Source organism: Pelodiscus sinensis, unplaced genomic scaffold, assembly GCF_049634645.1.
Source record: "Pelodiscus sinensis isolate JC-2024 unplaced genomic scaffold, ASM4963464v1 ctg47, whole genome shotgun sequence".
Taxonomy (NCBI): Eukaryota; Metazoa; Chordata; order Testudines; family Trionychidae; genus Pelodiscus; species Pelodiscus sinensis.
This window is the reverse complement of record NW_027465886.1, coordinates 1,003,030-1,029,875: the sequence shown is the minus strand read 5'-3', so window position 1 is coordinate 1,029,875 and position 26,846 is coordinate 1,003,030. Positions and strand designations below refer to the sequence as shown.

Below are 26,846 nucleotides of genomic sequence, written 5' to 3'. Positions count from 1 at the left end.
AGGCGAAAAAGAAGGGACTTGTCAGATGCCCAATGGTATGTGAATCACATAAGCCCCTTAACTTGGGAAGAGACTATTGGTGGTTCCTTTATCCCATTTGGGGGAGTAATACATCAAGCAAAAAGGCTTGTAAGGTTACAAGCAGTAGTTGAAATCATGCCAAATGAAACTAGAGAAAGTTTAAGGGCCCTGGCCAAAGAAACAGGAGCGATCTGACAGCTGGCCCTCCAAAACCGTCAGGCATTGGATATAGTTCTGGCAGCAAAAGGAGGGACCTGAGCTCTCATTGGCAAAGAACATTGTGTATATATACCTGACAACACCAATGATGTAATAGATCGCGCTAGCCACTTGGAACAGATTGCGTACCATCCCCACGAAGAGCCAAGTTCCCTGTGGAAATGGCTAAGTAACTTGTCCAATTTCTCTGGCATAGGAAACTGGTTGTTTCAGGGAGCCCTGACTATCCTATTTGGGGGGTTGTGAGCAACTTGGGGGGGGGGGGTTGCAGCTGGATTGGCTTTTTCACTTGCGACCCCTCTTCCCCGGGCTGTGAAGAGCGGCAGGGCGGCGGAAGGCCGCTGCCAGCAAGCCGCACAGCGTGGCCGGGGCCATGGGACTCCAGGAGCAAGGCAGCTGGAGAGTGGGATGCGGAGCAGAAAAGAGGCACAGAGGAGAAAGAGATGGGGGAAAGGAGCCTGCAGGGGGGAGGGCGTTAAGGACTGCACATGCCATGAAGGAACCCCAGGAGGGCAAGGAGTCTGGTGAGAAGGGGGGGAGGAAGCGACCCAGGGCAGTGAGGGTGGGTGGCCACACAAATTCGTTTAGCATTTTAGGGGGTAGTGGTATCACGAATTTTGAGAACCCCTGCTGTAATCCATGTTCCAGCAATCGCTTACATGAGTTTAACATCGCATTTTTATGTATGTTTTACCCTAGTAATACACAAACCTTTTAATTTTGAAAGAAATCTAAATGCCTAGTCTTCTGTTCATATTCTTTTGCACGGGTGTTGCAGTTTATTCATATTTAAGAGCTTCTGTTTTAATTTATTGCTCACCATTTTAGAGTTAGATGTTATCACTGACTTTTTAGCTGTTCTGTTCCCAGCACTTATCAGCTCAGAGGTATTGCTCGCTGCTGGCTGGTTAGGGGCTAAGCTCACCACACCAGATTTAGTGGCTTTCTCTAGGAATGTCAATGTACAGAGGACTACACGATTAACTAATAAGCCTCAACTTATTGGTCAATCCTGTGGATTACACGCATTCTCCCCTCTCACCCACTGTCTCTGTCAGAGGCAGCAAGGAGGGAGGAGGCGTGAGCTGATACCTGTGGGAAGCCAGCTTTGAAGTCAGCTTGTCACAAGAGGGTGCGGTTGTACAGTTGATCAGCGCCCCACAAGCATTGGATCGGCCTGTTCCCCCACCTCTGTGCTGCTGCCTCTGATACAGAGGAAGCAGTATGGTGGGAGGAGGCAGGCGGGAACTGATATGCATGAGCACTGTGTGTGGTGGCTTCATGGACCCACCTGTCAATCCCCTTGCTGCCTCTTCTAGAGGCAAGAGGGGGAGGCAGGAGCTGGTGCTGGCTTCGCAGAGCTGCCTGCCTGCCTGCCCACGCTGCTGCCTGTGCCTGAGGAGTGTGCAGAGAGGGGGCGTGACAGTCAGACGGAGCCATGGCAGCAGTGCCAGGCGGATACTGGGGTCCCACTCCTGGAGAGCAACACCCCTGCCCTCCCCAGCCGGAGCCTGCAATGGCCCAGACAGTCTGAGAGGGCCAGAGGGAAGAGGCAGGCGGGACAGGGACTCGGGCTCAGGGCCCCACCCGTGACTGCAGCGGGAGCTGGCAGACACTGAGACGGACACGCGCCCTCTCAGGGGGTCTCTTGTTTTGACAGTTCACACATGGGAACCCCACTCGGTCTCCCATGATGCACTGATGTAGGCGGGGGGATTGGAACTCCCGTGGCGCGTTCTGGCACGAGGCAGGCGCTGTGCGTCTCGCATCCCTCGCGGGGTGGACGCCCGCGCCCCGTCCCACGGACCGGAAGTGATGTTTGCTCTGTCCACGGCCTGACAGCAACCGACTGGGAACCGTGACCGGAAGGTGCCCAGGTACGTGCCCCAATCGTGTCCCCCGGGAACAGGGCTCGGAGTCGATTGGCTCCGGCGAGCGCTCAGCTGGCACCGGGTCTGCGAGTGACAGGCAGAGGGAGACACGGGGCCAGGCGGGACGGGTTCAGACTCGGCGTGCCTGGCTGGGACAGCGACTGGGGTCGGAGGTTTCCTGCGGCGGTGCAGCCAGTGTAACCCCCCAGCTCCTGTGGTACGGGGGGATCTGAGGAGGGACACCAGAGACCGTAACCGAGCGGCTATGGAGGCTGCAACCGCTCCGACAAGGTACCGCTCTGCTTATGGTTGCCAGGTGACCGGCTTTGAACTGGACGGTCCAGTATTTCAGCTTTTTCTTCGGGAAACAAAATAAGCTCTTCCAGACGAGTTCCAGGCTGGGGACCAACCAGCTAAGTAGTAGTTCTGCAGAAAGGACCTGGGGGCTACAGGGGATGAGAAGCTGGATAGGAGACGACAGTGTGCTCTGGTAGCCAAGAAGGCTAATGGCATAGTAGGGTGCATTAAGAGGAGCATTGCCAGCAGATCCAGAGATGTCATTATTCCCCTTTATTCGGCTCTGGTGAGGCCACATCTGGAGTATTGTGTGCAATTCTCGGCCCCCCACTACAAAAAGGAGGTGGACGGAGTGGAGAGGCCGAGGGAGTTGGGTCTGTTTAGTCTGCAGAAGCGAAGAGTGAGGGGGGATTTGATAGCAGCCTTCAACTTCCTGAAGGGAGGTTCCAAGGAGGCTGCAGAAAGGCTGTTCTCAGTGGTGACAGAGGGCAGAACAAGGAGCAATGGTCTCAAGTTGTGGTGGAAGAGGTCCAGGTTGGATATTAGGAAAAACTCTTTCACTAGGAGGGTGGGGAAGCACTGGAATGGGTTACCTAGGGAGGAGGTGGAGTCTCCATCCCTAGAGGTGTTTAAGTCTCGGCTTGACACAGCCCTGGCCGGGTTGATTTAGTTGGGATTGGTCCTGCCTAGCGCAGGGGGCTGGACTTGATGACCTTCTGAGGTCTCTTCCAACTCTGTGGTTCTAGGATTCTAAGAGAGCGTCTGCACTGGCATGTGTTTTTGCGCAAGAGCATCCATGCCAGTGTGGACGCTCTCTTGCGCAAGAAAGCTCTGCCGGACATTTTAACCATCGGCCTTTGTTGCGCAAGAAATTCCTGGTGCCTGTCCGCACTGGCCTGTGCTGGAAGGGCTCTTGCGCAAGAGGCTTCTTCCTGAGCAGGAACATCCTTGTTCGTGCTCAGAAGCCCTGGTTGTACACGGCCAGTGTAGACAGGCAGCAAGTTTCTGTGCAAGAGCGGACGTTTTGGCGCGACATCGCGCCGGTGTAGACACAGCCTCATTGTTTTCAAACAGGGCGCAGCCGAGGCAGCCCCCCCCAACCGGCCTCACGCTGCCCCGCTGCACTTTGTAAGGCAACATCCTGTCCCGCACAAGCCAGCTGGGCAGTTTGGTGTGGGGTGGGGGGTGCAGAGTGGGGTTGTGGGGGGAGCAGACTGCAGGGGGTTTTGGTGGGGAGAGCAGAGTTGGGGGGAGCAGACTGCAGGGGGTTTTGGTGGGGGGAGCAGAGTGGGAGGGTTAGGCGGGAGCAGACTGCAGGGGGGTTTTGTGGGGGGTGTAGAGTGGGGGGGTGGAGGGAGCAGATTGCAGGGGGTGGGGGAGCAGAGAGGGAGGGTTGGGGCGAGCAGGCGGCAGGAGCAGACTGGGGGTTTGGGGGAGCAGGCTGCAGGGGGGGTTGGTGGGGGGAGTAGAGGGGGGGTTGGGGGAGACTGCAGGAGGGGATGGGGGAGCAGGCTGCAGGGGGGTTTCATGGGGGAAGCAGAGTGGGGGGTTTGGGGGACAGACTACGGGGCGTTTGTGGGTAGCAGAGTGGGGGGGTTGTGGGGGCTGACTGCAGGGGGCTGGGGGGGAGGAGAGTGGGGAGGTTGGGGGGCAGACTGCTAAGGGGGCGGAATGGAGGTTTGGGGGGAGCAGGCGGCAGGGGGTTTGGGGGGAGCAGCCTGCAGGGCGGTTTGGTGGGGGGAGCAGAGTGGGGGAGTTGTGGGGGCAGACTGCAGGGGGCTGGGGGGGAGGAGAGTGGGGGGGTTGGGAGGCAGACTGCAGAGGGGGTTGGGGGGCGGAATGCAGATTTGGGGGGCAGACTACAGGGGGTTTTGGTTGGGGGGTAGAGTGGGGGGGGGGGTTTGCAAGTCCTGATGCCACAGGACAAGCCGAATGGGCGGTTGGGGGGGGGGCTTTCTGAGGCGGGAGAGTCCGGGGGGAGCAGGGAAAGTAGCCGCGGTGGCTTGTGGGAAACGTTCAGTGCCGCAATCCGCAGCTCCCTGGGCGGGCGCAGCGGAAGTGACATCACAGGCCAGCGTGAGCGATGCATCCTGGGAGTTGTAGTTGCTACAGTGCGGCCTCCCGGTTCGTGTCTCCGTCCGCCCCGCCCCAATCATAGCCACGCCCATCGCGTTCCAGCCTCTCCCCGGCCCCAACTGCATCATAGGCCGCCCCCGCTGCGCTACTCAGGCCCCGCCCCTGTCTGCCCCCGCCCCCGCTGTCCTCAGCCCCCCCCTGCTCTGCACAGCCCCCCCGAGCTTCACCCCCTCCCCCACCTTCCACCCGACCTGAATCCCACGCTCCATTCAACACCCCCCTGCCCAACCTGCCCCTGTTACCCCCCCAGTGCTTTCAACACCCCCCACCCAACCTGCAAGCCCCTCCCCCACCCTCTGTGCACTCAACACCTCAACCCAACCTGCACCCCCATTCTTCTCACTCTCCAGTCCATTCAGCACCCCTAGTCCAACGTACACCCCCGTTCCCCCGCTTCCCAGTCCAACCTGCATCCCTAGCCCTATCTGCCCCCAGTGCATTCAACACCCTCAGCCCAACCCACACCCCCTTTCACCCCACCCCCAATCCATCACACCCCCAGTGCAACAGCACCCCCACTCCTTCTACCTCAGCTCAATCCGCCCCCCCCCTCCCGCCATTATCTGCGCTGCAGCCAATCCGGCACCTCCCTTCCCTCACTTTCCCAGTGCATTACAACACCCCCAAGCCAATCTTATTCCCCATGCGGGCCCTCCCTTGCGTGAACCATATTTTTATCCTTCCTCTCCACAATGCCCAAACCAACATGTCCCCCCTAGCCTCTTTCTCCATTCCCCCATTTTGCTCCCTGCAACACCCCCCCAGCTGACCCCGACCTCCGCCCTATTCCTTCCCATCCCCCGTACGTGGGGCCTCTCAGCTCCCTGTTGGCTTCCTTCCCAACCCGCACACCCCTATCTCGCCAGGTCTGCGACCTACCAGCCTCTGTGACTCGGCGACCAGGGAGAGCGCGACCAGGAACAGCTAACAGGAGAGTTTGGAGAGGGAGTTCTCCAGGTAAAAGAGGAGGAACAACGGGACCCTTGTGGTAAGTGGCTGTCTCGAGTGTGTGTTTGTGTGTGGGGGAGTTATTTGCAGTGTGCTGAGCTTGTGTTTGGTTGGTTGGTTGGTTTGTTTGCTTTGTTGTTTGAAGGCTAAAAGGTTTGAAATCTAGACGACTCTGTTAATTGGCTGAGCCTCAGTCAGGGGGAGGGACTACCAGAGCTATACTCGGCGACCAGGAACAGCTAACAGGAGAGTTTGGAGAGGGAGTTTAGAGGGCACTAGTGACTTCTGACCTTCTTTAAAACATAACTCTTAGAATAATCTATATTCCAAAGGTGTAAAAAGAATCCCAGTTTATACTTAAACTTATTCATTAGAAAAATGGAGACAGAAGCCCAGCAGCAGAGTGGGGGCTATCCTGTTTATTGTGTCGAGTGTAACATGTATGATTACCTGCCCTGTGGGCGGGTGGCATGTGTGCACCCGTTGCAAGGAGCTCCTGACCCTCAGAGACCGAGTTCGGGCTTTGGAGGCCAGGGTGGCTGAACTGGAGGAGCTAAGGGAGGTAGAGAGCTATGTTGATGAGACTTTCCGGGACACTGTAGTACTGTCCCACCTCCAGTCTGAGAGCCCCAGTGCTCTTAAGGAGGATGAAAGTCTCAAGGGAAAAGAGCATTCAATGGGAGCAGAGGGAAACCATCCCGTAGTTGGGACCCTCCTCCCAGAGGATGTTGCGGTATCCTCTCGCACTGAGGATACCTCTGAGGGGGAGGGAATGCCAGTTAGGAAGAGGCAGGTGTTAGTAGTGGGTGATTCGATCGTTAGAAACATAGATAGTTGGGTTTGTGATGACCGGGAGAACCGTATGGTCACTTGCCTGCCAGGTGCGAAGGTTGCGGATGTCTCGAGGCATCTAGGCAGACTTATGTGTACTGCTGGGGAGGAGCCGGTGGTCGTGGTCATGGTCCCCTACCAATGACATAGGGAAGGGTAGGAGAGATGTCCTGGAGGCCAAATTTAGGCTGCTAGGAAATGCTTCCAGTTCCACGCGCAGGGCCAGGTAGGCAGGCAGAGCTTCAGAGTCTCAATGCGTGGATGAGACGATGGTGTAGGGAAGAAGGGTTTAGATTTATTAGGGACTGGGGACACTTTTGGGAGAGGGAGAGCCTATAGAGGAAGGATGGGCTCCACCTAAACCAGGGTGGAACCAGACTGCTGGCACTAAACATTAAAAAGGCCGTAGAGCAGTTTTTAAACTAAGAGATGGGGGAAAGCCGATTGGTGCGGAGATGCACGTCAATCGGAGGGAGACTTCTCTTAGAGGGGAATCCATAGATAGAGATTCTCTAAGCTGTAGGCAGAAAGAGAGGAGGGGAGAGGGCAAACCATGGGCCAGAGCAGACAAACAACCGCATCCAAAGGAATCCAATGCATCAGGGAAGGGCAGACAAAGAAGCAGTGGCAAATTTTGAAAGTGCTTGTACACAAATGCTAGGAGTCTGACTAATAAGATGGGTGAACTAGAGTACTACGTATTAAATGAGGAGATTGACATAATAGGCATCACTGAAACCTGCTGGAATGAGGAAAATCTGTGGGACACAATCATACCGGGATATAAAATATATAGAAAGGATAGAGCGGGCCGGGTGGGTGGCGGACTGGCACTGTATGTGAAAGATAATGTAGAATCAAATGAAATAAAAATATGTTCAGTAGAATCGCTATGGATAGTAATTCCATGCTCCAATAATAAGAAATTAGCAGTAGGGATATATTACCGACCACCTGACCAGGACAGCGATACTTTTGACTTTCTTTTGACTGTATAAATCAAGGGGTTTGAAACTTGAATGGCATTCACATTTTCTGAGTGCATTTAGCAGAGCAGCTTTGCTAATAAACAGACAAATCTGTGAGTTCTTTCTGACTTCGACAATTTGCAGGTTCCACCGAGATGGCAACTGTCTTCACTGGAACTGTGTGATCCCTGACTGTCTTTCAGGATGACCGTGGTAGCCGGCACCTGGGCATTTGGCCGGAGCGGTTCTCTGCCAGAATGGAAAGGTGCACAACCACAGCAAAGTCTACTCCATCGAACCTGTTGGTTCCCGCTCTGTTCTGGTAGGGATCCCGGGATCTAACATCAGGACTCTGATCAGGTAATTATTTCTATGTTTTGTCCGGACTGAGGACTGTCTTGTCTCTGTGTCTATCCGTCTTCCCTGTGGTGTGAGAGAGTCTGGGAGCCATCCCTGTCCGGGGACTGGCTGACCAAGGGGCTCCTGTCCCCGCGGTCTGTGTGACTGGAATCTGCACAATCGCAGCCGCACCGCACCTTGGATAAAATCCTTGGAGTGAACGCAAGGGCGATTGAGGCAGTAGCCTGTGGGCTTCTTCTGTGTGTTGCACTGGGCACCGCTCTGACGAACCCGAATTTCCTCCTTGTGTGATTGGTGTATGAAGTCCTCCTGTATGGGTAAGCAGACGTCTAAGCAGGGATAGTTCCCTAAAGCGACCCCGGCTCAGTTTATATATTTTAGAAAGGGTCCAGACCCCTGTACATTTCTAGAAAAATGATCTAGATTGACTCTGGGGGATCCCAAAACTCAGTGGCCACTGTTAGGATCTTGGAACAAAGACCAAGTGGACGTCTTAAAAGCCAAACTTGGCCTTCCCAAAGCTGAATTGGCTAGAGGAGAGGTAGATTGCTTTGAGGCAAATCTTAGATGGACTGAATCGAAGCTCGCCTCCCTTAAAAATTCTAATTATAAGTGAAAAGCTTTATTGGAAACCTCCTCTCCCACCACCAGACCAAGCGCTTCCCTTTACCCCGTTCTCCGAGAAGACTCAGACCGGTCCCACTTGGAGCTATAAACCGTGGACCCACAGGGAGCTCCACTCAATTGTAAAAGGTTTTCCAAAGCCCCAGGAAAACCCTACCAAATTTGCAGAGGAATTTTTGCTAGTGCGCAATGCCTACGAATCCTCTGAAGCAGACCTCCTGCAACTGTGTAAGCTACTTAAAAACCCTAGCGAGCAAGAAAAACAAAAGGCTCCTGATAGCAAATTGGCCCACCACTGAGCATCCTTCTAATTTACAAGACACTGGTTCTGACGCTGCCTACTGGAACAAATGTAAGAATCAAGCTAAGTGCCTGCGTGAGGCCATTCCCCAAGTATGGAGTCCAAAAACCAACTGGGCGGCCATACATTGCTGTAAACAGCAACAGAGAGAAAACCCGGGGAACTATCACACCCGACTGACCGATGGGCTTTTTTTCTGCAACATTCTGGTATACAGCGACCGGGTGAAAATGGACAGGGCGCCCTGGCGCATGCGTTTGTTAATGGCCTCCTACCTGCTATTGGCAGTATGTTAAAGCCAATAAGTGTTGGATGGGAGGCCAAGACCATGGACAAATTGCAAGCAGTGGCAGAGCATTGCCACCGCACTCTAAAAGGGAAAGAGGAGCAGTCCTCACAAAAGTTAATGGCTCTGCAAATACAGCATTATTCAGGGCAGGGCAGGGCAGACAGTACCGGGAACGGGGAGGGTACCAAGAACGGGGATGAGGTCGGAGAAGGGGTCGTGGGACTGGGTTTTTGGGATTTAGAGGTTTCAGCTCCGGTCATATTCACCCTGCGGGAACAAGACATTATTGTCCCGTGTTCCAGTGCCGTAACGCCCCTATCCTCCCAGTTTGAAAGCCTGATGAGAAATCATGGCTGTTTGTTCAGGATCTTCAAGCCATTAACTGCATTGTTGTACCCACCTTTCCTGTAGTCCCTAACCCAGCAACTATTCTGGCTCCTATCCAACCAGATGCAACTCCTTTTACTGTTGTTGATCTGTGTTCTGCTTTCTTTTCTGTCCCGGTTCACCCTAAGTCCCAGTATCTTTTTGCCTTTTCTTACAAGGGGCAGCAGTACACATGGACCATGCTTCCCTAGGGGTATACAGAAAGCCCGTCTTTCTTTTCCCAAGCATTAGCCAGAGACCTCACTGACCTGGTCTTCCCCTCTGGGTCCACATTGGTCCAATATGTAAATGATCTACTCCTCTGTTCCCCTTCATTATCGGCCTCAGAAACTGACTCTTTAGTGCTTCTCACTGCCCCCCCCCCACCTTAGGGTTACCTAACTACTGTAAGCCTTTTACTCTTTTCTGCCATGAGCAATCTGGTTGTGCACTTGGGGCTCTTACTCAGGAGCATGGTGACAAAAATCATCCAGTGGCCTATTTCTCTGCCACCTTGGACCCTGTTGCCCAGGGTTTACCCCCCTGCCTGCGTGCTGTGGCTGCTGCGGCACGCCTAGTCGAAATGGCTGAGTCCCTTGTCCTCTGCTCTCCTCTTTCTCTCATGGTCCCCCGCTCTATAGAAACTCTCCTGCTACAACGTAATACAGCTCACCTTTCCTCCGCCCGCCTCACTAGGTACGAACTTTTCCTGCTTTCGGCTTCGCATATCACCATAAAGCGCTGTTCTCAGTTGAACCCTGCCACTCTCCTTCCTCTGTCTGATGACGGTGTACCCCACGACTGCCTTGCAGCTGTCTCTGCTGTCACCGTCCGCGCCCTGACCTTTCTGAAGTCCCTCTCTCTAACTCCGACCTTGTGTTCCTGCTTTCGGGATAGACAAGGTCGTCTCCTTGCAGGATATGCTGCGGTATCACTCTCTGAAACCCTAGAAGCTGTGCCATTACCTTCTGTGACAGCGCAAGTCGCTGAACTAGTTGCCCTAACCCGCGCTTGCTTTCTGGCTGACGGGCACTCCGCCACCATTTATACTGATTCTCGTTATGCCTTTGGGGTTTGTCGAAGCAAAAACACACTCCTCTCTGTTTAGGCGGCTAACAACTGATTGCTTTATTGATTAGTAAAGCAAAGTGAGCCAAACGTGGTCCCAGCAAAGCCGGGCCCAGTAAAGCTGCTAATACAATTAATCCTAGTATTTTTATACCCTTAGCCAAACAGTCTGATGTCAGGGCATCCAATTATAGAAATCCTTAATTAAATTTGGAAAAACAAAGCCTTATCAACAAGATGGCGGACAGGTACGAGGGAGTACATCTCCTGTCCCAACCAGCCCAAATAACACTTACCAATAGCCCATTCTGTAGGCCTCTTCTCACGGGGTGACAGAAAGTTCACTCTGGTTTACGTGCTTGAGAGAAAAGCTGAAATGGTTTCTGATATACAAGATGGCTTCTAGCTAAACATAAAATAGCTTCTACAACTCCCCCCTTTTAGCCTTTTAAAGGCTAACCTTGAAACCATTTTATACCTTCATTTTCCATTAAAGTATTTATGTAAATTTCTTGTTCCTTTCTCTGCTTATTCTATTTTAACATCACGTGTTTCACATTCCCTTTGGTAAGGGTCTGTTTTGTGTTTTTTAGAATACAAGAAATAAAGCAATTGATTAGCAAGAAACAAAAATAGGCACAAAAGAATATAGCTAATACTAAAACTATACCTTGCAAAATCCAAGTTCCCACATGTTCAAACCAGCCTCCCAACCAATCCCAGAGGGTTCAGTCTTCCCCCTTAGGCGTTTCACAGTTTCACAGTTTTTTTAAAAATTTTGAGACCTTTTTTCTTACTTGTTTACTGGTGTCAGAAATATACCCACAGCATTTTTTTCTTACTAAGGCACAAACCCCGCCCTTACTAGCTAGGACATAGTTTAGGGCCATTTGGTTTTGGCTTTTTTTTACCCTGGCTTCTGAACCATTACATGTCCAGCAGTACTTAACAATTGGGGTCAAGGCTAGGCGGATATACCCTGGGTTAGTAAAGCCTTTATCCTGCCAAGTATTATTTGGCTTAGTTTACTAAACAGTGTGCCATTTATTTGAGTGTTGTTTAGTGGGACTGGAATTATTGGGATGCCTCCTTCTGAATGTACAGGACTGTGAGCACATATCCAGCAACCTGTGGAATTAAATTCTTGGGAAACTTGGTTTATTAAAAGCATAAACACATTTAAACTATACAGGTTATTACTGCTAGGTATTAAAACCAAGATTAAGCATAAGCTTAACATGAATTGTTTGTTCAGCCTTATGCTGGCTGTTTTTTAGGACTTCGTAGTTTGCTTCTCCTATCGCTGGCAGGTTCTTCTGGGCCGCAGCTGGTACCTTAGCCTTGGATTTTTAAGGCTCGTTTGCTTTTGGGCCTGGATTGCCGGTACCAAGGCTGCGCTGATCCTTGTCTCCTTTTGGACCTGGGTTTTTGGTACCAGGTCTGTGGTGATTCCCATCTGCTTCTGGACCTGGGTCTCTGGTACCAGGTCTGCGGTGCTCCTTGTTGGGGCCAACCTTTGTAGGGGCTGGAACTGGTTTGCAGTGGGAGGTGTGAATCCAGGCGGGCAATTCCTTGCACTTTACAGCAGTATGAGTGGTCAGAAGAACTTGGTAGGGCCCCTTTCACCTGGGTTCCAGGGCAGTCTTTCGCTTGTGAACTTTCACGCAAACCCAGTCTCCTGGTTGTAGTTTATGGCACGGCTCAGTCGGGGCCTCCTGGAAGGCGTTCTTAACCTGTGAATGATAAGACTGTACACACCTCATAAGTTCCTGACAATTCTTGCCTTTAACAAGTGTGGCATCAGCCAGGTTAATTTCTGGGCTGCTTAACAGTCTTATAGGTCGGCCACGTGCAATTTTATGTGGCCTGAGTCCAGTTTTCTGATTAGGAGTGGCTCTCATGCTCATTGGGGCAATCTGGAGTGCTACTGTCTATATTAAGCCAGAGTTCTTACATATTTTAGCAAGTTCGTTCTTTAAAATCCTGTTTCATCTTTTTACTGCTTCTGCGCTCTCCAGGTGTCGTGCACAGTGCAGTGCTTGTCTGGTAGAGTAGTACTTTCCCAGTTTTTTTGAACAATTTGCCCAGTAAAGTGGGTACCTTTATCACTGGAGATCACAAGGTGTATTTCCCATGATGGGATGTAATGATTTAGAAGTTTCTTTGCCACTGTGATGGCATCAGCTTTCCTGCAGGAATAAGCTTCTACTCCTCTCAAAACCAAGCAAACAATAACCAGCACATTATTAAAAAGATTGACATTTAAGCAATTGAATAAAGTCCATTTGTAAATTCAGAAATGGTCCCAAAGGCGGAGGTCTGGTTGCCGGAACTGTTTTTACAGGTTTACCCACGTTGTGGGCTTGGCAGACAGGGCAAGCCAGACAGTAATCTTTGGCTGCTTGGGAGAATTTGGGAGCAAACCAATTTTGTTTTAAGGATTGCTACCCCCTTTGCCAACGTGCGAAAGTTTATGGAGCACGGGGGCAAGGTGAGTTAGCAAGACCACTGGGCCAACAATGTGGCCATTAGAGCTGTACCACAAGTGGTTTGGGTGCAATGTGCACCCTGCCGGTTTTTACTTTTGCTTTTCCGATTCTGGGGCTTGGTGTTGCAGGAGGGCCAGTTCTGACAGAGACGGCAAAGGAGCTGGCGATGGTAGGAGAGAAGGGAAAAACAGCAGGTAGAGGAGCAGATTTTACTACATTTTAGACAATACAAACTGCATAGCCTGCTACTAAAACTTTACTAAAATTATAAAAGCAAAAAAGCCATCTGTGTAAAGCACGAAGTTAAGATTATTTAAGGGACTTAAATTATTTTTTTATTAAAACAACAATATTGTACACACAACAATGTTAGAAATACATATATTACAATTAAGACACACACAAGACAAATTTGGACAGAACCCAGAACACAAACTTATTATGTTATGACACAGAACCGTGGGGTTTTTTTAGTTAATTTTTAGATGATATTAGCGCTTCTTGATGATTTGAAAGACAAAGAAAACATTTTTTACCCATGTTGGGGTGGTGCATTATATTTTAGAACACTTTTTTTTTTACAGCTTTTTGCTACTTTTTGATCAGCCTGCTGTTACCCAATGGTATGCTTTTATTTTGAACACTAGCTTTAGAGCATTTGAGTAACTTACTTTATTGTTTAATTATTAAGTTAAAGGTGGCATGCCTTAGTTTCCCTCTTGTACTGCAGACCAGGCTTTTTATTTTATTTTATTTTATTTTATTTTATTTGTTTTTACTGCCACAGAAACTTTTTTAGAACAAGGTGGTTGCTAGTTACTATTCCAGCAAGCAAAAAAAGTTTTTTTTTCTGAAAAGAATTACATGCAATGTTACAGACTTACTTATAGGGGACAGTGCTCCCCCCCTTCCAGAACAGACAGGCAGTTTGCAGACACACACGACCTTGGATTTGAAAGCAAGCCAAAAGTGCTATTAGCTTAGCCTTGAACAGAAACACTGTGAAGTTTTTGGGCTTGGATTTTTTAAACAATAATTAGGTTTCTTGGAAGACACATTTAACCCTTAGGGTGCAGGTTTTACAAATTTACAATGTATAGATTTTATTTTTTTATGCGGTTAACCAATTAAGGTTTAGTAGAATTTTTTATTTTTTTCAATAGATTTAACAAAGTGTTTGTAGCCAAATGTTTTACTTGACTGTTTTATTGCTAAGGTGATTAAAAGAGGCTGCAAGAAACAAGGAGTTATTTTTTAAAGCAGGTTTTTTTTTCCCCTCCCCCTTAGGATTTGGAGAAACACTTTTTTTAAACTGTTAAACTTATTTTAAACTTTGTGTTTTGCTTTGGATTGGGCAAGTTTGTTTACAGGAGCCCGTGTTTTTAAAGGGAAGAGCTAATTTCTTTTAGTTATTTTTTATGATTTTTTTTTAACCTGTGTATGCGTTGTAAAGAGGAATAGAGGGGCGATGTTGTGCCAGATTTTCCCCCCAAGCTTGGTTGATATGGGTGTGCTAACTGAGAATTTTTTTTTTTTAACTTTTTGTGCATTATTTTGTCACAGAGGTGCTGCAGCAACTTTTAAGTTACCTATTTTACTGCAGGGAGGATTTTTTGCTTTTCTGAGCTTTACTTTTATTCCTCAGGGCTTGAATTTTTCCTCTTTTTCAATTTGTTAAATGCTTACAGGTCCTTGGACCATTATGCACGTACATGTAGTACACAGGGGAGCCTTTTGGCAGAGTGGGGGGTGTTTAGACTAACCCCCACTTAAACTAACTTTACACACTCCAAAGAGAGAGTCTGCCGGGTCTAGAGTGTTAGACCTTAGCAGCTTATGAAATAAGGGGAGTTGGCAAATGAAATTTAATGTGGATAAATGTAAAGTAATGCACATCGGGAAAAATAACTCCAATTATACGTACAGTATGATGGGGGCTAATTTGGCTACGACAAATCAGGAAAGGGATCTTGGAGTTATCGTGGACAGTTCTCTGCAATCTTCCAGGCAGTGTGCAGCGGCGGTCAAAAAGGCAAATAGGATGCCGGGAATTATTAAGAAAGGGATAGAAAATAAGACCCAGAATATCTTACTGCCCCTGTATAAAACTATGGTACGCCCACATCTTGAATACTGTGTACAGATGTGGTCTCCTCACCTCAAAAAAGATATTTTGGCCTTGGAAAGGGTTCAGAAAAGGGCAACTAAAATGATTAGGGGTTTGGAACGGGTCCCATATGAGGAGAGGTTAAAGCGACTGGGACTTTTCAGTTTAGAAAAGAGGAGACTGGGGAGGGATATGATAGAGGTCTATAAAATCATGAGTGGTGTGGAGAGGGCTGATAAAGAAAAATTATTTCTTAATTAGAAGAACTAGAGGACACCAAATGAAATTAATGGGTAGCAGGTTTAAAAGTAATAAAAGAAAGTTCTTCTTCACACAGCGTGTAGTCAACCTGTGGAACTCCTTGCCAGAGGAGGCTGTGAAGGCTAGGACAATAATAGAGTTTAAAGAGAAGCTAGATAATTTCATGGAGGTTAGGTCCATAAAAGGCTATTAGCCAGGGGATAAAATGGTGTCCTTGGCCTCTGTTTGTCAGAGGCTGGAGAGGGATGGCAGGAGACATATCGCTTGATCATTGTCTTCGGTCCACCCTCTCTGGGGCACCTGGTGCTGGCCACTGTTGGTAGACAGGATACTGGGCTAGATGGACCTTTGGTCTGACCCAGTACGGCCGTTCTTATGCTCTCACATATCCGTTGAGTCTTGAGGCTCTGCTGACCTCCCCCCCTTGCGTTCAGAGCTCCCTTGTGGGAGAGCCCTGGTGCAGCTGGGATTAGCTTAAGTCTTAGACCTATGCAGAGGCATTTATTTTTCACTTATTACATTTATACTTATTTTTTACACACTTTTTCTTTATTTTTTACAATTTTTGTTTCCTTTTTTTACATTTTTCCTACAGTTTCCACATTTAGATGCATTTTTTTGTATTGTTCAATTCTTATGGGTGTTTCTATTAAGTGGCGCTGCCCTAAGACATCCGGCACATAATATCAGGCTTTATTAGGATCCTATACCAGAAGGCTTTTATTATCAAGGCACTGGAATTCCTGTAGACTGACCTACCCCCATTTTCTGCGCGCGCTTAATTTTGTAAGGCACCGAACTAAAAGTCCGCCTGCTTACACCTTCTTTTGAAAGTTACCGAATCAGAATCCGCCTGCTCGCTCTGCGAGTCACTGAATCAGAATCTGCCTGCTCGCTCTGCGAGTCACCGAATTAAGAATTTACCTGCTCGCACTGGTCCCCCTCCCCCTTTTGGTTGCGAGGCACTGGACTTAAAGTGCACCTGGCTCGCAGGGGTTTCCGGCACCTGCCCCAGCCCGGCAGAACACCACGTCCTGGCGCCTGGAGACAGCCTGGCGGAATGGGGTACTATGGCCTGGGGTTAGCCTCAGAGGTCAGTACTACGCCCACAAATAACAGAGAGAGACAGCAAAGCTTCCGTGTGCCGAGAGAGAGTACTGGCACCACACCAGCTTTTAGCATCCGAACACAGAGGATCCAGCGCATGGCTGCCTTACTAGAGACACCGGTGTGCCCTTTTGGAACTGTGATGCATAAGACAGGCCTAATAGACAAAGACAGACACAGACAGACAAAAATGTTAGCCGCTTCACAAAATTTGAATTTCGTAGCTCCCCTTACCCCGATGGCCGGCCGTCACTCCAAATCCCAAGCCCTCACCAGGAGATTTCGTAACAGGTATTCCCTTTACCTTTTATTGAGCGCTCTGAGAGGTTTGGAAGTGGAGTGCCGGTCCATCCATACAGGCAAGTGGCGCGTTAATTTGGAGGTTCCACCGAGATTCCTGTCGAAGCAAAAACACGCTCCTCTCTGTTTAGGCGGCTAACAACTGATTGCTTTATTAATTAGTAAAGCAAAGTGAGCCAAACGTGGTCCCAGCAAAGCCGGGCCCGCCCAGTAAAGCTGCTAATACAATTAATCCTAGTATTTTTATACCCTTAGCCAAACAGTCTGACGTCAGGGCATCCAATTACAGAAATTCTTAATTAAATTTGGAAAAACAAAGCCTTATCAACAAGATGGCGGACAGGTACGAGGGAGTACATCTCCTGTCCCAACCAGCCCAATTAACACATACCAATAGGCCCCATCCTGTAGGCCTCTTCTCACGGGGTAAAAAAATTCACTCTGGTTTACGTGCTTAAAAAAAAAAAAGCTAAAATGGTTTCTAATACACAAAATGGCTTCTAGCTAAACATAGCTTCTACAGGTTGTACGTGACTTTGGCACCCTCTGGCAAGCTCGAGGTTTCCTTACCTCTGCTGGTGCCCCTATCAAGAATGGCCCCTACATTGCTGCTCTCCTGTATGCAGTTTTACTCCCATCTGCATTAGCTGTTAAGTGCCCTGGCCACTCCACAGCAGATACTGATGTTGCTAGGCGTAATACTGCCCTAGAACCTTCCCCAGGTGCGTTTCTCGGTTCCCTTTCTGTTTCTGTACCACCTTTCTGACCTCATCCTGCTTCAAGACTCTGTCCCAGAAGCAGAAAAAGACTCCTGGGTCACCCAGGGTTGCTCTCTATACCCCGATTCCCGTCGGTGCTCGCCTACTGGTACCTTTGTGGCCCCCTTTTCCTCAACCCCCCTTCACGATGTTTCGCATGTCGGAAAGGAGGGGATGGTCTCTGCTGTAACTAAGGCAGGATGGTGAGCCCCACATTTCAGCTGTTTTGCAGCCCGCCACTTTACCGCCTATGCCACTTGCCAAAGCTACAATGTTGGCAAACCTGTAAAGGTAGCTCACGGGTTCTGGGGCCTGCCCCAAGCACCGTTCTTGCATTGGCAGCTTGATTTTGTACAAATGCCTAAGTGTCAACGATATGAATTTATTTTGGTTATGGTATGCTTATTTTCAGGATGGATTGAAGCCTTTCCTTGTCGCAAAGCTGATTCACTGTCTGTTGCCAAATGTTTGTTAAATCATATTATGCCTGCCAAAGGAATTCCTGCCACTCTGTCCAGTGACCGGGGTACACATTTTACTGAACAACTTGTTCAGCACCTGGCTCGTGTGTTACATGTCACACACCTGCTGCACTGTCCCTACCACCCAGAGAGCGCAGGTGCAGTTGAAAAATGAAATGGTGTGATTAAAAAAAATAAGCTTGCAAAAAATGTTGTGACTCTACAGGGTTAAGCTGGCCAGCAGCCTTACCATTGGCCTTTATGGAAATTCAATCCACCCCATCCCAAAGACATAAATTAAGTCCTTTTGAAATTGAGAACAATGGCTACCATTACTCCAGTCTCAGACTTTGAACTTGACTCACAGTATACTCCTTCAGTACTGCAAGGGACTAATGGAAGCTGTAAGTCACTTCCATTCACAGGTTCCCACCTCTGATGCCTCCGACGGAACCCGCCTCTGATGCCTGCCACGCTCTCGAGACAGATGATTGGGTCTACGTACGACACCACCATCAAACACGCCTTGGAACCCCGGTGGAAGGGCCCGCATCAGGTGCTGCTCTCTACCCAGACGGCTGTTAAGCTATCCGGCATCGCAGCATGGATACAGGCTTCGCAGAGTAAGAAGGCACCACCCCCTGCGGACCAATCATCGCCTTAGGACCACGCAGAGTCAATTTTGACTCCAGAAGAAGACGTAGAGGAACAGCCTGCGATACCTTACAACCTACGTTCGCGTAAGGGTTGCCTGAAGCAGACGAGGACCAAAAGGAAGGCCCAAGAAGAAGCAGTAGTGAGCCTAGCGCCTGCTGCCCGGTGGACATAAAACCGTGACTGCGGTTCCCTCAGCTGAGGTTGCCAGAACCAAAAGGGTCTTGCCTCCAACATGTGCCTCTGGTGGGGCCTGTTCCTTGGCCACTGGTGTCTTAAGGTCTGGGGAATCCACAATGACAATGACAATTCTTTTATCCACCAGCAAGTATGGATCGCTCAGACCCTTAATATCTCTAATTGCTGGGTCTGCAGCCACATCCCAGCCCACTCACAAGCTGGTTCCTGTCTTGGCAATCCCACTTAATTCCCCAGGCCTCACCGGAGGACCTCATCCGTTTAACAAGACATGGAACAGTAACGACACTTGGGAAGTAGTGGGAATCAATGTATCTAAATGGATAAGTGTGGAGGAGGGAAAAGGTCACTGGTGTTGGGTGTGGAATGGGACGGGGCTGAATCTGGGGAGGAGCAGTTGTCTAAGATTGGAGAATGAAATCACTCTCATGCTCCCCCTACAGCCACCCTAGTGAGAACAGTACAATCTTTCAATGCCATGCAAATAACACCACTCCCCGTAAGGAGAATCACCGTGTGCCCTTCGGGGGATATTACTCCTCCTTTGTAGACACCTATATGGCAAAGGGGTGCAACCGACCCTTCCCAGCTTTGATAGGGCCTCAGTGGGTCTGCGGGACAAAAGCCTATACTGCGTTACCAGTTAACTGGTCGGGTATCTGTTATCCGGCCTAACTCTTCCCACAATTCCTTCCCACTTGAACGCCTCCGTCATTTTAGGCGAAAAAGAAGGGACTTGTCAGATGCCCAATGGTATGTGAATCACATAAGCCTCTTAACTTGGGAAGAGACTATTGGTGGTTCCTTTATCCCATTTGGGGGAGTAATACATCATGCAAAAAGGCTTGTGAGGTTACAAGCAGTAGTTGAAATCATGGCAAATGAAACTAGAGAAAGTTTAAGGGCCCTGGCCAAAGAAACAGGAGCGATCTGACAGCTGGCCCTCCAAAACCGTCAGGCATTGGGTATAGTTCTGGCAGCAAAAGGAGGGACCTGAGCTCTCATTGGCAAAGAACGTTGTGTATATATACCTGACAACACCAATGATGTAATAGATCGCGCTAGCCACTTGGAACAGATTGCGTACCATCCCCACGAAGAGCCAAGTTCCCTGTGGAAATGGCTAAATAACTTGTCCAATTTCTCTGGCATAGGAAACTGGTTGTTTCAGGGAGCCCTGACTATCCTATTTGGGGGGTTGTGAGCAACTTGGGGGGGGGGGGGTTGCAGCTGGATTGGCTTTTTCACTTGCGATCCCTCTTCCCCGGGCTATGAAGAGCGGCAGGGCGGCGGAAGGCCGCTGCCAGCAAGCCGCACAGCGTGGCCGGGGCCATGGGACTCCAGGAGCAAGGCAGCTGGAGAGTGGGATGCGGAGCAGAAAAGAGGCACAGAGGAGAAAGAGATGGGGGAAAGGAGCCTGCAGGGGGGAGGGCGTTAAGGACTGCACATGCCATGAAGGAACCCCAGGAGGGCAAGGAGTCTGGTGAGAAGGGGGGGAGGAAGCGACCCAGGGCAGTGAGGGTGGGTGGCCACACAAATTCGTTTAGCATTTTAGGGGGTAGTGGTATCACGAATTTTGAGAACCCCTGCTGTAATCCATGTTCCAGCAATCGCTTACATGAGTTTAACATCGCATTTTTATGTATGTTTTACCCTAGTAATACACAAACCTTTTAATTTTGAAAGAAATCTAAATGCCTAGTCTTCTGTTCATATTCTTTTGCACGGGTGTTGCAGTTTATTCATATTTAAGAGCTTCTGTTTTAATTTATTGCTCACCATTTTAGAGTTAGATGTTATCACTGACTTTTTAGCTGTTCTGTTCCCAGCACTTATCAGCTCAGAGGTATTGCTCGCTGCTGGCTGGTTAGGGGCTAAGCTCACCACACCAGATTTAGTGGCTTTCTCTAGGAATGTCAATGTACAGAGGACTACACGATTAACCAATAAGCCTCAACTTATTGGTCAATCCTGTGGATTACACGCATTCTCCCCTCTCACCTGCTGTCTCTGTCAGAGGCAGCAAGGAGGGAGGAGGCGTGAGCTGATACCTGTGGGAAGCCAGCTTTGAAGTCAGCTTGTCACAAGAGGGCGCGGTTGTACAGTTGATCAGCGCCCCACAAGCATTGGATCGGCCTATTCCCCCACCTCTGTGCTGCTGCCTCTGATACAGAGGAAGCAGTATGGTGGGAGGAGGAAGGCGGGAACTGATGTGCATGAGCACTGTGTGTGGTGGCTTCATGGACCCACCTGTCAATCCCCTTGCTGCCTCTTCTAGAGGCAAGAGGGGGAGGCAGGAGCTGGTGCTGGCTTCGCAGAGCTGCCTGCCTGCCTGCCCATGCTGCTGCCTGTGCCTGAGGAGTGTGCAGAGAGGGGGCGTGACAGTCAGACGGAGCCATGGCAGCAGTGCCAGGCGGATACTGGGGTCCCACTCCTGGAGAGCAACACCCCTGCCCTCCCCAGCCGGAGCCTGCAATGGCCCAGACAGTCTGAGAGGGCCAGAGGGAAGAGGCAGGCGGGACAGGGACTCGGGCTCAGGGCCCCACCCGTGACTACAGCGGGAGCTGGCAGACACTGAGACGGACACGCGCCCTCTCAGGGGGTCTCTTGTTTTGACAGTTCACACATGGGAACCCCACTCGGTCTCCCATGATGCACTGATGTAGGCTGGGGGATTGGAACTCCCGTGGCGCGTTGTGGCACGAGGCAGGAGCTGTGCGTCTCGCATCCCTCGCAGGGTGGACGCCCGCGCCCCGTCCCAGGGACCGGAAGTGATGTTTGCTCGATCCACGGCCTGACAGCAACCGACTGGGAACCGTGACCGGAAGGTGCCCAGGTACGTGCCCCAATCGCGTCCCCCGGGAACAGGGCTCGGAGTCGATTGGCTCCGGCGAGCGCTCAGCTGGCACCGGGTCTGCGAGTGACAGGCAGAGGGAGACACGGGGCCAGGCGGGACGGGTTCAGACTCGGCGTGCCTGGCTGGGACAGCGACTGGGGTCGGAGGTTTCCTGCGGCGGTGCAGCCAGTGTAACCCCCCAGCTCCTGTGGTACGGGGGGATCTGAGGAGGGACACCAGAGACCGTAACCGAGCGGCTATGGAGGCTGGAACCGCTCCGACAAGGCACCGTTCTGCTTATGGTTGCCAGGTGTGACGTAGTGGGGGTACTTGCTGGGCTGTGGTGACCCCTGCTGTCTGGAGCAAGACCCAGCAGGGAAAACCTCGCTAGGCAGAGGTAATGCCAAACTTGTTGAACCAGTGGCCAGACACCCCCCATGGAGAGGAACAAAGGAAGGTGGAATGCTGCCCTGACTGGGGGGCAGGGCTGCAAGGGAATTTAGTTAGTTACTGTGGGAGAGCATGGAGGAGAGCCTAGGAGAAGGGGCTGGAGTTTAGGGGCCCAGTCTCCCCCATCTCAAGGGGGCCTGAGGCATCCTAGCCCAGCTCTGGGACCAGACTACATCTGTGCTGTGCTGTATCCTGGAGAGGCAATAAACTTCCTCTATTCCACCGGCTGGTGAAGTCTGTTTGTGCCATTTCGGGGTGCAGGAGACGGGGAACCCCCAACGCGCCGTCACACTGGTGTCAGAAGTGGGATGCACTGCACCCCGTGGATGGAGCTTCCAGCGGCAAGCGACAAGGCGCAGTAGAAGCAAGAGCCCTGGGGCCAGGCGTGCTGGAGACAGAGCGAAGCGGTTCCTGGGAGTCGTGGGGCGCTGCAGCACTAGACTGGTGAGTCTGCACCGAGGGGCCCAGCGGGCAGATGGCCTACGCCCGACTCTTGAAGGCAGAGCTGGTGGGTCTGTGCAGAGAGAGGGGCTTGCCTGTGCGGAAAGCAACCAAAGCCCAGCTGATTACCCAGCTGGAAGAGAATGACCAGCCACGGGGCCAGGATCTTGTCCCCAGGAGAAGCAGCCAGACCCCCCCGAGAGTGTGTCAGGCTCAGAGAGGGGGAGGAGTGCTGGAACCCACCGGAGAGATGAGACAGCGTCTCCCGGGAGGCCTGCAAGCCGTAGCCCATCTAGGGCAGGGGCCAGCCCAGCGGAGCTGCGGCGGCTGGAGATCCAGCTGCGGATCAGGGAATTGGAAGTAGAGGACCGAGAGAAGGACCGCCAGGACCGAGAGAGGGAGCGCCAAGATCGAGAGAAGGAGCGCCAAGATCGAGAGAGGCAGCGACAGCATGAGCTGCCCATGGCAGAGCGGAGAACCGGCGGGGCACCGGCTGCGTCAAGTGCGGATGGGCCCCAGGGTCCCAGGACTGCCAGACGCTTGGAGAGGCTCGTGGTGGCCCAACTGAAGGACATGGGTGACATCGACGGGTTCCTCAGTGCCTTTGAGAGGGCCTGTGGACTGCAACGGGTCCCCCCAGCTGACTGGCTGCAGGAGCTCATCCCCGCACTGAACCAGGAGGCGGCCGGAGTGCTCAGTCAGCTGGAGGACCTACAGCCAGGGGATTACAACCGAGTCAAGGAGGCCCTGCTGCACAAGTTCGGGCTGACCCCCGAGATGTACAGGAAGAAGTTCCGGGGGGTACAGAAAGGGCCACGGGAGACCTATGTGGACCTGGCCTCCCGCCTGGCGCAATACTGCCGTAAGTGGGTGTCTGGACTCGGAGCCCAGACCGCAGAGGAGCTGCTCAAGCTGGTCATGATGGAGCAGTTCTATGAAGCGTGCCCACCCAAACTGAGGCTGTGGCTCAAGGACCGGAGACCAGAGAACCCCCAGGAGGCCGGGAGACTGGCGGATGAGTTCACGGAGAGCCGGTCCGGGTGTGAACGGGAGTCCCGGAGAGAGAGGGAACCGCGCAGAGACCGGATCTCGGCTGAGCGACGGAGGGAGTCAACTACGGGGCGAGACCAAGGAACAGGTCGTCTGCGCCCCAGAGAACCAGCCAGGGCCTGGACAGAGACAGCCCAAAGCCTAACTTGCCATCGCTGTGGGCAAAAAGGCCACAAGAGGGCTCAGTGCACCAGGTCCCAGCACCGGGGACTTTCCAGGGTTAACTGGCTGGGGCGGGAGGAAGGGCAGGCTGCCCCAGAGGCAGAGGCTGGCAGGCAAACCTCAGCTCAGAGGGAGGGGAAGGATGCTCAGTGCACCTCCCCTGGGAGGTCTGATTCTCAGGAGGCGGATTTCTCCGTGTACCGGGTGGGGGCAGGACGGCCCCTGCGGAGCGAGTGCCTCATACCCCTGGAGGTGGATGGTAGGAAGGTGACGGGCTTCTGGGACACGGGGGCGGAGGTGACTCTGGCCCGATCCGACATAGTGGCCCCGGAGCGGATACTACCCCACGCGCAGCTGATCCTGAAGGGCATAGACGGGTCCCCGTTTAAGGTGCCTGTAGCCAGGGTGCATCTGAAATGGGGGGCCAAGGAGGGCCTCAAGGAAGTGGGGGTGCACCCGCACTTGCCCACCGAGGTGCTGATGGGGAATGACCTAGAGGAGTGGCCCCATGAATCCCAGCGGGCTCTAGTCACTACCCGGAGCCAGAGCCAGCGGGGGGCTGACAACGTGGGTCCAGGGAAGGACTCCTGGCAGCGTCCTCAGGGTCCCATCCCAGTGGACACGGGGTCCAGCCAGGCTGGGACTCCGGACCTAGGCAGAGGTGGGGGACAGGTCCCGATCCCTGCCTCAGCAGCTGAATTCCAGGCTGAGGTGCAGGCAGACCCCTCCTTGCAGAGGCTGAGGGACCAGGCTGGCCTCCATGCAGCTCAGCCCCGGGGGAAGGGTGGCCAGGAGAGATTCCTGCGGGAGCGTGGGCTCCTGTTCCGTGAGTGGCTCCCCCCCAGGAAGGCGAGGGCATGGGGGGTCCAGCGGCAGCTGGTCGTCCCCCGAAAGTATCGCCTCAAGCTGCTGTATTTGGCCCACGATGTCCCCGTTGGGGGCCACCGGGGGATCCGGAGCACCCGGCTGACGCTGCTCCAGCACTTCTATTGGCCGGGAATCTTTACAGCCGTGCAGCGGTACTGCCGGTCCTGTGACTCCTGCCAGAGGGGCGGGAAGGCCCAAGACAGGAGGAAAGCGGCTTGGGGGTCTCTACCCCAGATAGACCCTCTGGGCTTGCTGAGAGAGAGTTATGGGAGGGGAAGACCTCCCTGGATGGAGCTTCGGGGGTGGAAGCCGCCCTGGTTGTCCAGAGAAGGCTCACTGGGCTCATGGCCCCGGCCCGAGAGACCCTGGCCAGAGATCAAGGCCAGCGGAAGGGTGGGTGTGACCCCCGAGGACAGGCCTGCGCCAGTCGCCCTGGAGCGGGGCGGTGAGTGGACAGAGGGAAGCCAGCTCATGTGGGGCCTTGCCACGGCCGGCCTGAGTCAAGGGGAGCACCCATGTCCCCGGGGCGGGTTCCCACGCAGAGGACCCGAACTTCCCTAGGTCACGAGCGGAGTGACCCTGCTCAGTTCGCTCTCGGAGGGGGGAGAACTGTGACGTAGTGGGGGTACTTGCTGGGCTGTGGTGACCCCTGCTGTCTGGAGCAAGACCCAGCAGGGAAAACCTCGCTAGGCAGAGGTAATGCCAAACTTGTTGAACCAGTGGCCAGACACCCCCCATGGAGAGGAACAAAGGAAGGTGGAATGCTGCCCTGACTGGGGGGCAGGGCTGCAAGGGAATTTAGTTAGTTACTGTGGGAGAGCATGGAGGAGAGCCTAGGAGAAGGGGCTGGAGTTTAGGGGCCCAGTCTCCCCCATCTCAAGGGGGCCTGAGGCATCCTAGCCCAGCTCTGTGACCAGACTACATCTGTGCTGTGCTGTATCCTGGAGAGGCAATAAACTTCCTCTATTCCACCGGCTGGTGAAGTCTGTTTGTGCCATTTCGGGGTGCAGGAGACGGGGAACCCCCAACGTGCCGTCACACCAGGTGACCGGCTTTGAACTGGACGGTCCAGTATTTCAGCTTTTTCTTCGGGAAACAAAATAAGCTCTTCCAGACGAGTTCCAGGCTGGGGACCAACCAGCTTAAGTAGTAGTTCTGCAGAAAGGACCTGGGGGCTACAGGGGATGAGAAGCTGGATAGGAGACGACAGTGTGCTCTGGTAGCCAAGAAGGCTAATGGCATAGTAGGGTGCATTAAGAGGAGCATTGCCAGCAGATCCAGAGATGTCATTATTCCCCTTTATTCGGCTCTGGTGAGGCCACATCTGGAGTATTGTGTGCAATTCTCGGCCCCCCACTACAAAAAGGAGGTGGACGGAGTGGAGAGGCCGAGGGAGTTGGGTCTGTTTAGTCTGCAGAAGCGAAGAGTGAGGGGGGATTTGATAGCAGCCTTCAACTTCCTGAAGGGAGGTTCCAAGGAGGCTGCAGAAAGGCTGTTCTCAGTGGTGACAGAGGGCAGAACAAGGAGCAATGGTCTCAAGTTGTGGTGGAAGAGGTCCAGGTTGGATATTAGGAAAAACTCTTTCACTAGGAGGGTGGGGAAGCACTGGAATGGGTTACCTAGGGAGGAGGTGGAGTCTCCATCCCTAGAGGTGTTTAAGTCTCGGCTTGACACAGCCCTGGCCGGGTTGATTTAGTTGGGATTGGTCCTGCCTAGCGCAGGGGGCTGGACTTGATGACCTTCTGAGGTCTCTTCCAACTCTGTGGTTCTAGGATTCTTAAGAGAGCGTCTGCACTGGCATGTGTTTTTGCGCAAGAGCATCCATGCCAGTGTGGACGCTCTCTTGCGCAAGAAAGCTCTGCCGGACATTTTAACCATCGGCCTTTGTTGCGCAAGAAATTCCTGGTGCCTGTCCGCACTGGCCTGTGCTGGAAGGGCTCTTGCGCAAGAGGCTTCTTCCTAAGCAGGAACATCCTTGTTCGTGCTCAGAAGCCCTGGTTGTACACGGCCAGTGTAGACAGGCAGCAGGTTTCTGCGCAAGAGCGGATGTTTTGGCGCGACATCGCGCCGGTGTAGACACAGCCTCAGTGTTTTCAAACAGGGCGCAGCAGAGGCAGACCCCCAACCGGCCTCACGCTGCCCCGCTGCACTTTGTAAGGCAACATCCTGTCCCGCACAAGCCAGCTGGGCAGTTTGGTGTGGGGTGGGGGGTGCAGAGTGGGGTTGTGGGGTAGCAGACTGCAGGGGGTTTTGGTGGGGGGAGCAGAGTTGGGGGGAGCAGACTGCAGGGGGTTTTGGTGGGGGGAGCAGAGTGGGAGGGTTAGGCGGGAGCAGACTGCAGGGGAGTTTTGTGGGGGGTGCAGAGTGGGGGGGTGGAGGGAGCAGATTGCAGGGGGTGGGGGAGCA

The 26,846-nt window shown here is 52.3% G+C and overlaps 1 long non-coding RNA gene across 3 annotated transcripts; it reads left to right on the top strand.

Moving 5' to 3' along the window:
• The first annotated feature begins 4,324 nt into the window (after nucleotides 1-4,324).
• On the top strand, nucleotides 4,325-20,534 carry LOC142824249 (uncharacterized). Of its 3 annotated transcripts, none has more exons than XR_012899178.1 (3): nucleotides 4,325-5,501; nucleotides 7,436-7,651; nucleotides 17,734-20,534. It is a non-coding gene; the product is annotated as an uncharacterized LOC142824249 (long non-coding RNA). The 3 variants fall into 3 exon arrangements; XR_012899180.1 differs by having other exon boundaries at nucleotides 4,325-5,532; nucleotides 7,495-7,651; XR_012899179.1 differs by having other exon boundaries at nucleotides 4,325-5,532.
• The last annotated feature ends 6,312 nt before the right edge of the window (nucleotides 20,535-26,846 follow it).